This window comes from Portunus trituberculatus, chromosome 38 (genome assembly GCF_017591435.1).
Source record: "Portunus trituberculatus isolate SZX2019 chromosome 38, ASM1759143v1, whole genome shotgun sequence".
In the NCBI taxonomy this organism is placed as follows: Eukaryota; Metazoa; Arthropoda; class Malacostraca; order Decapoda; family Portunidae; genus Portunus; species Portunus trituberculatus.
The window spans coordinates 14,200,881-14,212,414 of record NC_059292.1 but is presented as its reverse complement, the minus strand read 5'-3'; the positions used below and the strand labels follow the sequence as shown (position 1 = coordinate 14,212,414).

The window sequence follows — 11,534 nt, the reverse complement described above, 5'->3', positions numbered from 1 at the left end:
ATATTTATCTCAGAAGGGTACATTCCACAGGATGTTATCCTACCGCATCCCCACCCTCACTTGTGTATGTCAATCAGCTGGAGTGTACAAATATAGCCACCCACAGAAGACTGATTTCTCTAATAATCACAGAAAAACTCATTGACGAAAATTCACATGTAAACAATAAACATAAATTCAAACCACTTTCTTTAAAAAATAAAATAAAATAAAAAAAAGTAAGTAGATAATGTGAAAATGATGAAAGAACAATCACAATACATGAGATTCGTAGGAAACACATAGATGCTAGCTTAGCTGAGGCTTGATCGATAGACCAAATTGTAGCTTGTATCTCAAAAAATTCATATCTCAGATAGCTCGTATCTCAAGGTACCATTGTAGTTATAAATGGAAAAGCATCCTAGGGAACTAAGGTAATATAACATAATAAAACACAAATGGTAGATGATAATGATAATTGTAATAAAATGAGCTCAACATATACATGGATACATACTAATAAGATACATAAAAAGATGCCACTGTAGTTCAAGCAAAGTGTGAGAGTGTGCACTCCAATGATCGTAAGAACAAAGCAAAAGCAATCGTATACCAGGCAAAAGGTATTAAAAAGAAAGTCTGTTAAAGTAAAATGAAATATGTAATTGTGAATTGTATTGCGGGGAAAATCTATACTATGTTTCTCAATGCTATCTTAGTTTTTTAGTCTGATGATGCCTTCTGTGAAGGTGAAAGGTTGCAATAAATAAGGAAGATCTTATTTATTTCTGTACCTTCTCCACAAACAATAGCAATAACTGACCAGCATTCCTCCCCAAATACAGAGAAATCTTGGTTACTGAATGCCTCTCTTTTCTAACTTTTTTTTTCAAAACTTTGAATTCATAATGGCTCTGGTTACCATACCATGATTTAGCTCTCAAAGATATTTAAATAATTTAACTTCAGATTACTGAGAGACAAAGTAAAAGACGCTGTTGATTACATATTTGTAGTTTCTATATTTCCTTAATTTTTATGTATTTAGAGGGGAGCCACACTGGGTAAAATGGTAATAATTAGATCTTTGAAATAAGTTAGATATGATCCTATTCAAGAGGCTCAAAGTAAACAGACCATTTTTGGTTTTCAGGAGTAATCCCATGCAACCTGTAGCTCTCTCAGTGACCAATAACATCAACACTACTACACAACAGCATTTTCCTGGTAGCATTATTTTAGCAGTGAATTGCTCCTTTGTGTCGTCACTCTGTAAGGCTTCCTTCACTTAATTGGTGACAAAGAATACCTGCATAGTCTAAAGTGTAAACAGTTTTTTCTGATGAGTTTTATGTCACTAAGCTCATTCAGTACATCTTTTTTAGATAAATACTGGAATTTCTGAGCTGGGGATGTGGAGCAACCATCTTAGTAGTGGGCAATGGGAGCGTCAGTCATTAGCTGCTAAGATGTGGTAGACACATATCCAGGAATGGAGTAATCCATCTTATGTTGATTTCTGTGGGAAAAAAAAATCTGATTTGCAACAGTTTTCAGGAATGAATTAAGCTCAAGAACTAAGGTTCCACTGTACAGGTATTCCCAGATCTACTATTGAGTTGTGTTTCTGAAAGTCCAATTGTAAAGCAATTGATTGCAAATGGACCAAATAAGAGTGGAACCCTACTATTTGTACACAATCTGTTTCAGGAGGCTGTGCAAATTGTGATTTGTACATGAATAATTTTATCCCATAAGAAATAGCAATATAGATTGGATTAATCTGTTCCATGTCAACAGATAATTACTTATCTAACCTTTAAATGATGGTAATTGTTCATATAAGTGCACACCATCCTGTTTTGAGGTGATTAGTGGTGATGGCTGGCTAGTCTGTTCTATTTATATTTCCCCTTCTCACTTTATCAGACAGTGGAGAAGGGAGTTTCCTTTGTATTTTGCTGCCTTTTAGAATTCATCATACATCATATTTTTATGACGAGTAAATATACTTGGATTGTGTTTCATGAATAGCATAATAAGTGATTTTTCTATTCTATGTATGTACTTGTGTTCATGTGTTGTGTGTGTGGGAAGGGGGAGAGAGAGAGAGATTTTCTTGTGTGTTGTGTTTGCTTTGCTAGCTATTCTCCAAACTTTACAGGCGCGCACACACACACACACACACACACACACACACACACACACACACACACACACACACACACACACACACACACACACACACACACACAGGAGATTCCATAGAACCAAACAATGAAGCGACACAGGAAGGGTTAAGAAGCATTATGGTGCATAGACAGAAAATTAGCAAACTACTGGAAAAGGTGGATGTAAGAAAAGCAATGGGAGCAGATGGAGTGTCAGGATGGACACTGAGAGAATATAGAGAACAACTAGTGGAACCAATTTGGAATATGATCTACAGCTCTTTAATGGAAGAGAACAAAGGCCAATATAGTCCTGATATACAAAGGAGGGAAAAAGACCTCACCCTTAAATTATAAACCGGTTTCACTTACTAGTGTTGTGGGAAAGATCTGGATTGAGTCTGGCAAAAAGCTTTGATCTCAAAACTACCCTTCAAGTTTCATTTCCAACCGTTCTATTCCTTAAAGTTATGCACATTATGTGGTGTAACAACTTCATTATCCAATGCATTCCATTTTTCCATCATTCTCTGTGGAAAACTGTATTTTCCAATATCCTTCACACACTGCCTCATCCTGATCTTCTTTTCATGTCCTCTTGTCCTTCCATCTCCTGTCAATAGCACCAGGTCTTCTTTGTCTATCTTTTCAATATCATTTACTATATTATACATTGATATTTGGTTCCCATGTTCTCTTTCTTGTAAGGTTGGCTGTCATATTTCCTTGTTGCGTTTGTCAACTGTAAACAAACATGGCGGCCCCTTCACCCGCAAGCAACAAGCTGTTGCTATTTTTTTTGTTGCTGTTTTTGGCCTTTAATGATCTCTATGAGAAACTCTTCAGACAACTTTGTCCACTCATAAACAACAGAGCTGCTCATCTTGGCCAGTTGTTCCCTGGAAGTTCTGCCTTGGAACGTCGCAGTCCCAGAAAAATGTAAACAAACAACTGAACTACTTTTCACTGTTAGGCTAGGACAAGAAATATATTATACAAATATATTTACATCTACTTATCAAGATTCTATTGATTTGAGATTATAGCATCATTCTAATTAACAAGAAAATTATTTTTATTATAAAAGTGTTAATTAGAAACCATAGATCTTAATTTGACTAAAAATTGACACTAGAGGAAAACATGCGTTTCGGCTGACTCAAGACAGTGGAAAGCCACCTCCAGCCCCAGCCTTAAGAAACACAATTTCCTGCCTTTCAAAGATAAGCTTGAGCTTATAAGAAAGTGAGAGGCAGGTATAGCTCACAGTGTCGTTGTAGTGCAAATGGGTGTCCCTAGACCAACAGTATCAACAATTTGGAACAGGGATAAGTACCGCGAGATTGCTGCAAGTGTTTTTATTTCCAAAAATGTACTGTATAGCATCCTAATGTGTTTAATAAAAAAAAGTTAGATATAAATGAAGCTTTTAATAGTACTGATTTAGTCTAAGTGTTTTTTAGAGGTTGTAGTGATATTTTGATGGGGTCTAGGCTAGAGCTTGGTCCCTATCCCCCCTAATTCTTAAGTATCTTATGGGAAAGATTGCTTTAATTCGAATAAATGCTGATTTGACCAATGAAAAATCATCCTAACCCTGTATTTTCAAGTCAGCAGACTCTATTAAGAAGACTGCTGAGACTGTATCTTCCTTGCAAGCTAAAAGAACCACCCGAACTTGTGACTCTGTAATGGATAAAATGGAAAGCCTTGTGGAAACGTACATAAGTTTTGTATGCGGTGAAATAATGCGCCCATTGTTTACATTCCACAGGTTGCCGGCTAGCGTCTTTCCCGCTCCACTCTCTCTCCCTTCATAAATTTAAGATCATCAACATTATAAAGTTACGTACATACATACAGGTAACTCTCGATTTACATAATAGATGCATTCCAAGAGATATCACGTATATCAAAATTTGCGTAAAACAAACTTGTAATTCTCATAAGAAACAATAGATAATTGGGGGATGCGGATGTGGTCCAAAAAAATTTGTATAAAATACTCTATTTATTTGGTTAAATTAACATGTTTTTTATTATTTACCATTCTGAATACTAGAAGTGTAATCAAAGTAAACAGAGAAGCAAGAAATAATAAGAGAAAGCAAAAAATAATAAGAGAAAACAACAAAACAAAGAATACGTAAACACAACACTCACTGTGTCACTGCCTTCACCACTCACGCCACAGTCAGTCACCATCTTCCTCTGAGCTTTACCACTTTATCAAAAATCCATTTATAAAAAATAACCACACGTGTGTGTGTGTGTGTGTGTGTGTGTGTGTGTGTGTGTGTGTTAACAGTGATGCACTACATTTTCATTGGTACTGTATATCAGTTGATGCAACTACCATATTAGTGGATAAGGTATCATAGCTGTAAACTGTATTGGGTTTCCTTGTTCAATGTGCAATTTTCCTAATACATAATTGAATGGCTTTATAATGCTTTAATCTTTGTTATTACAGATAGTGAGAGCCAATGGTGAGTACCTAGCAAATGCCAGTGGGGAGCAGCAACGTAAGGCACAATGAAGAAATCACAACTGTTTTGTGTGAAAAAGAGTTAAGAATGATGTAGATAGGGTACTAGTAAAGTTAAATATTTATATCAAGAGGAGTTCTTAAATATACTAGTTTATGGACATCTAAGTCATTTGTTACCTTCATTGATCAAAGAGGCAATTTATTTTGAGTAACTTTACTAACACTGGCAGAAGAAAATTTGAGACATTGTTGATATACTTGTGTGTGAGGTTGTGAAGATCTTTGAGAGTTTATCACCTGTTCATCTATACAAGTAAAGGATTCTTGTTATCTGTCCCTCATTGTTGACCAAGCTCTGCATCATCAGTCATCCTGAAGCCACTTGCTTTTAGCCTAGATTAGATTTGAGCAGATTTTGTGACCTCATGCCACTTTGATTCAGAATGACTGGCCATGCAAAGCATAAGCTAGACAAAGAATTATGATCATGCTATTGTATTCCAGTATTTTAACATATTCTGTGATTTGTAGATTATGTTTTAATTTATTTATAAAGTATCAAAATATATTTTCCTGACTAGTAGATAAAGAATGGGAGAAGCATGTAGGATGTGTGGAATCCTTGTTGGATAAGTGCTGAAGCTCCTCCTCTATGTCCCAAATGGTGCAGACAATAATCTGTATGTGTGTACGACAGTGTGTGTGAGAGTAAATCTATTATATTTTACTTTGTGTAGATCATCCTAATTTTATTTTATTTTATTTCTATTTATTTATTTATGTATTGTTATTATTATTATTATTATTATTATTATTATTATTATTTTATTATCTTTTATTATTATTATTATTTTTTTTTTCCAATTTGAATATCAGTGTTAAAAATAAAAACTTTGCTGAAGGGAACTTACGTATACCATATAAAATGGTTATCATTTCCTTAAAATATTGCATCAACAAAGAGTGTTATGGGGATGTTTTGAATCCATAAAAGATATAGTAGAACCTTTTTATAATGTTTTGAAATGCAGTATCACTGGTTGTTACCATGTCATGCTTACTAAACACTTATTACCAAATATATTTCATAAAGTGTTCAACATGGAGTGCAGTTGCAGTTGTCTTGAGGAATGTTAATTGCTGGCGGTTTTATACAGATTTACATATCACATTTATGGTGTGACTGAAACCATTTGAATTAATTTGAGTGATGATTATTGCCTTATGATTTTACTCAATGGTATATTGTACAAATTCTATTTCCCGAAATTTCTTTATTCTCTTCACATCTAGAATTTTTTTTTTTTTCTAATTGCTGTGTAATTATGTGAAACATCTGTACACACACACACACACACACACACACACACACACACACACACACACACACACACACACACACACACACACACACACACGGCCCGGTAGCTCAGTGGTTAGAGCGCTGGTTTCACAAGCCAGATGACCGGGGTTCGATTCCCCGGCCGGGTGGAGATATTTGGGTGTCTCCTTTCACGTGTAGCCCCTGTTCACCTAGCAGTGAGTAGGTACAGGATGTAAATCGAGGAGTTGTGACCTTGTTGTCCCGGTGTGTGGTGTGTGCCTGGTCTCAGGCCTATCCAATGATCGGAAACAATGAGCTCTGAGCTCGTTCCGTAGGGTAACGTCTGGCTGTCTCGTCAGAGACTGCAGCAGATCAAACAATGAATTACACACACACCAGTAATTACCTGTCTTCAATTAACCTTCAGTTAAAAGAAAATAGATACTATTGCCTATATATATATATATATATATATATATATATATATATATATATATATATATATATATATATATATATATATATTGATTGATTGATTGATTGATTGATTGATGGATTGATTTTTAGGTTCATAAATTTATTTCAAAATGTAATTTTTTTTCAAAGTATTTGAAATAACTGACACAAAAGTTTGTCTATAGTTATAGTCTTTACATATGTCACTCAAAAGTTGTCATCCATTCCTATTCCAGCTCTCTACAGTATTTTGAAGTGTTTGAATCAATTGAATTAGAAAAATCATGAGTAAAGGTCACATACTTTTACATGGTCACAAATCAACAAATCACCATCCTCATTGTCACTCTTCCTCCTTGTCCTCCTCTTCATCATGAGTTAAGTCAACTTATGCAAATTTTCAAATAGGAAACATGGATTGCAAACGACCACAGACAGTTTTAAGAAATATAGGTAACAAATATAGAATTTTTCAAAATAATGTATTTTACACAGCATGATATTTTGAAGTAAGTTAATTTTTTCTGAATGACGAATTTGACTAAGTTTTGTTCTTTATATCTTTTCTGCCATTATCATCTCTCACATGTACAAATTTCTTTCATTGTGTCTCACTATTTGTCATTATCACATTTGGATACCTTAAGTGACTTTAAAATTGTACATCATCTTCAGCCTAAATGATTCCGTGCAGGAAAAAGCTCATCTTCAACATTTTTGTGCATCACACCAATCTGGCTCAGGCCATTTTTTTATTGTGTTTATTCAACCTATGTATATTAGAGAAGTGCTTTAAAACCACACAATATCAGTGGAAGTGAGCATTTGGTTTGTGAAGTAGATATTTGGTCCAGTTTTATCTTGTGTAACAATGTGCTGATCACAGATTATGAAAAATGTGTAACATTGTGCTAATCACAGTTTATGAAAATGATCTGCAAAAGAAAAACAAATTTAAGAATGTTTACAGATTTTTTTATATTTTTTTAAGGAAAGGGTAAATTAAATTAAAGCAGTGTGTAATGATGCTGAATAGATATATTATAAAAAAGGTGAATATGTCCAAATTCTACCAATTTCTTTGCAAGGATGAACACATGGAGTCATAAAAAATGAGATTCTAAAGATTTTAATTAAAAACAAGGATACTTACCATGACAATATATATATATATATATATATATATATATATATATATATATATATATATATATATATATATATATATATATGTAAAAGAGATCGTGTATAGTATAAAAAGTTATAATAGTACAATACCATCATCACATACTTGTACAATGGTATCTTAGTATATGTCCTTAATCCGTTCTAGATCCTTGGATCTGTACCAAACAAATTCTTCCCGTAAGATCTTTTCCTGTGAAAATAATCCTGTTGTTATTGGTATATCATACAATATATTGATGGGATTGTATGAAATAATGAAAACACTGCTTAATACTGAGATACATACATACGTAGGTGTACTGTATTTCACGGCATAAGACACCCCATTTCAGCAAAAGTTTTTTTCCTATGTATTTAAGCATGTAATGTTTAAAGCAAGCTAGCAATACTGCCAAATAAAAGGCAAGCAATCACAATAGTAAAATGTCCAACATGATTGTAGTAATAAAACGGAGGTTATGAAGGCAAGGTATAGAACATAGCCCAACACCTGAGTCATCAACAATATAGGTGGCTTCTTACTGAAAAGTCTGCATTTTCCTTTTCAACACTTCCAAACATATTATGGTTGAAAATTTGGTGTAACACCCTTACCCATATTACTGTATAATGGCATGAATCTTCAGATGTAAGAATGAAGAAAATTTCAAAATTAAATCTATGGGAAGCTTCACATTCACATATAAGACACAAGGTGATTTATTTATTTTTTTTTAAATCTTCAGAAAAAAAAGATGTGTCTTACATGCCATCAAATATGGTAAATAGAAAATCAGTTAGATGAAATAAGTTTAAGAAATATTGTAGCATTACTTGTGGACAGTTATGACTTTGTCTTGAGAGAGGTAAACAAGGATAGCATGCATAGTTGTGACTCATTTCGGCCCATACAAGTCATAGCATACTGAGTCATATTCTAAGCAAAGGTAATATATCAAACAATTTTTTGTGGCCAAACAGAACATATACCTAGTTGGACATATTCCAAAGAGGATGTATAGTGATGTACCACTGTATATGTAAGTAAAATAAATATAGAAAGGCACAGTTCTAAGATAGTAATGGGTGGAATTTTCCACTGTGTTAGAATAGAGTGGATATTGAAGATGATGCAAGTCTACAAAGAGGAGAAGGCATGTCTTATAGAGGTTGTAAACTGTAGTAGTAAAAGTGGTCTATGAAGTTGTTTGATAATTCAGAGTGGAATAAGAATTGAGCAAGTATGTAGTGTCTATGTTTTCCTTCATTCTTGAAGATTTTTCCCAAAAGAGTGGCCACCTTTCAGTGTTCCAATATTCTCCTACTATGTTGTCAGTCATCTCTTATTTTTCATTGCTCTGCTTCTCTGTTTGTTTACTTTATTGGTATTTCTCCTCAAGTGTGAATATGAAAAGACTTCATATGATGAACTATGACAGTGTTAGAATGCTTGAGAAATTAAAAGAATAGGAGAAATTTGTATCAGTGTGCAAGAATGAGGTATTTCAGCATGCACAATTGAAGAAATAATCAGACCACTCCTAGTGAGAGAATTCCAAGGAAATATAATTGTTGGAATGGACAAAACTAATTCATGAATGAGGTGTTCCAAAAGTGAGGTTTCTGTACCTTTGGCAGATGCATTAGATGAAGTCACATTTATATGCAAAGTATACATGACTTTTTTTTTTTTATGACTTTTGGTGCAGGACAAGATCTTTATTGTTAAGGAGGCTGGCTAAGAGGATACACTTCATTGTTTTCTGGACTGGCAGGAGAGTTGTTAGGTAGCAAGGTTACAGCTTACATGCTATACCACAGAAAAAGAGTGAAAGATGTAGAGACAAAGCTCAAATCATCTCCATTCAACTTAGGATACATGCCTAAATCTTCTCAACTCATACTGTACTGTACAGCTATTTTCTCCACTTACTAGTACTATGTCAATAGTATTTATTCATTTGTGATTTGCTAATATAGCCAAGATCATGAATGTGATGTGGGAAGTATGTTAGATGTAAGACATATGTTTCTGAAGTAAGAATGTGTTGTATAGCTTGATAGTTGAATGGAGAGCAGTGTGAAAGTATGAATAGAGATACAATCATTAGGGGTTGATTTTGAAATTTATCTATGTTGGGTCTGATGATCAGTTTAGGGTTATATGTGGGAGAAAAGGATCTATTTTTATGTAGCAGGATTGAACCAACTTCACTATTGTGTGATGATCTTATCTTTCTGTCAAAATGGCCTGAAGCCATTTTGCAAGGGAATATTTGTGAATGTATGTAGATGTTTTGTTAATTAAATGGACAATATGCCAGCCATTTACATACAGATATTTCATTATAAATCCATTCAATATCTTGTTTTTATAACCAATAGTTTGATTTGGCTTCATCTGTGAGGATCCTTTAGAATCTGTAAATCTGTATACTTCATGTCTTAGGAATTCTGTATAAATTTTCTCTCTCTCTCTCTCTCTCTCTCTCTCTCTCTCTCTCTCTCTCTCTCTCTCTCTCTCTCTCTCTTCTAGTAGCTCATAAATCCACCCATAAATTCCATCTTTCAAAGTGACCTTTCACATTTCACCTTCAAATATCTGTTTGAAAGCCTTCAAAGTTCAGAACATAATTTGTAATCTTGCTATGTAACAGCTCATAATTATACCATAAGTAGTCCTGTACATATATCAATGATAATGTACATGTGTGCAATATCTCTTACAATTGTTTTCCAATATAGCAATATCTTAAGCAGTTTTGCTGTAATACTTATGCCTCCTATAACCTTGTCAATTATCTTTATCCAGTCCACAATAAAGTGAGAATACTTTATATATATATATATATATATATATATATATATATATATATATATATATATATATATATATATATATATATATATATATATATATATATACATAGGGATTGGAACTTTGTTCCCTTGGTTGCTTTCCATCTTTTTACTATATATTTTTGGGAATTAGTTTATCTATCTTATTTCTATTTACTTAATACATGTAATGATTAAAATTAATGAAAGCTTCATGGTAATGAGCACATTTTTTCTAGAGTTAAGAATTCTAAATAAGATGATACTATGATTTTTTATTGTAAGAAATTCAGGTAGTGATGACTCCACTGGATATGTTTAGTTTTGCATTTATGGCATTTTATTGAAGTATGCAGCTGTAATATCAGTAATGTATTTTGCTTGCAACTTCTGAGCCTATTATATTTATAGTACACCTTGCTTTCCACTGCTTGCTTGTATTCATATATGGAGTAGGGATTGTGAATTTGCAGCAATTTACCTGTATAACTATAATTTAGTGAGGAAATTATCATGAAGAATTTATTTTAAACTTGGTTTCTTATACACAATGTGGTATCTATGAAATTACAGTGATGGTTTTTAGTAATAGACTAAAAAAATGATAATTATAGCTTACCTGTATACACACACACACACACACACACACACACACACACACACACACACACACACACGGCCTGGTAGCTCAGTGATTAGAGCGCTGGCTTCACAAGCCAGAGGACCGGGGTTCGATTCCCCGGCCGGGTGGAGATATTTGGGTGTGTCTCCTTTCACGTGTAGCCCCTGTTCACCTAGCAGTGAGTAGGTACGGGATGTAAATCGAGGAGTTGTGACCTTGTTGTCCCGGTGTGTGGTGTGTGCCTGGTCTCAGGCCTATCCGAAGATCGGAAATAATGAGCTCTGAGCTCGTTCCGTAGGGTAACGTCTGGCTGTCTCGTCAGAGACTGCAGCAGATCAAACAGTGAAACACACACACACACACACACGCGCGCGCACCGTGTAGTGTAGTGGTTAGCATGCTCGGCTCACAACTGAGAGGGTCTGGGTTTGAGTCCTGGGAAGTGGCGAGGCAAATAGGCAAGCCTCTTAATGTGTAGCTTGT

The 11,534-nt window shown here is 34.2% G+C and overlaps 2 long non-coding RNA genes across 2 annotated transcripts in view; one reads left to right on the top strand and one right to left on the bottom strand.

Moving 5' to 3' along the window:
* Window positions 1-5,369, top strand: part of LOC123514839 — a 7,921-nt gene extending 2,552 nt beyond the window's left edge. The window contains exon 2 of the long non-coding RNA XR_006677708.1: window positions 4,627-5,369. This is a non-coding gene — a long non-coding RNA (uncharacterized LOC123514839). The remainder of the gene's footprint in view (window positions 1-4,626) is intronic.
* Window positions 444-2,660, bottom strand: LOC123514840. The gene is made up of 2 exons (XR_006677709.1): window positions 2,526-2,660; window positions 444-1,501 (listed from the first exon to the last, which is right to left on the bottom strand). It is a non-coding gene; the product is annotated as an uncharacterized LOC123514840 (long non-coding RNA).
* Window positions 5,370-11,534: the final 6,165 nt, after the last annotated feature.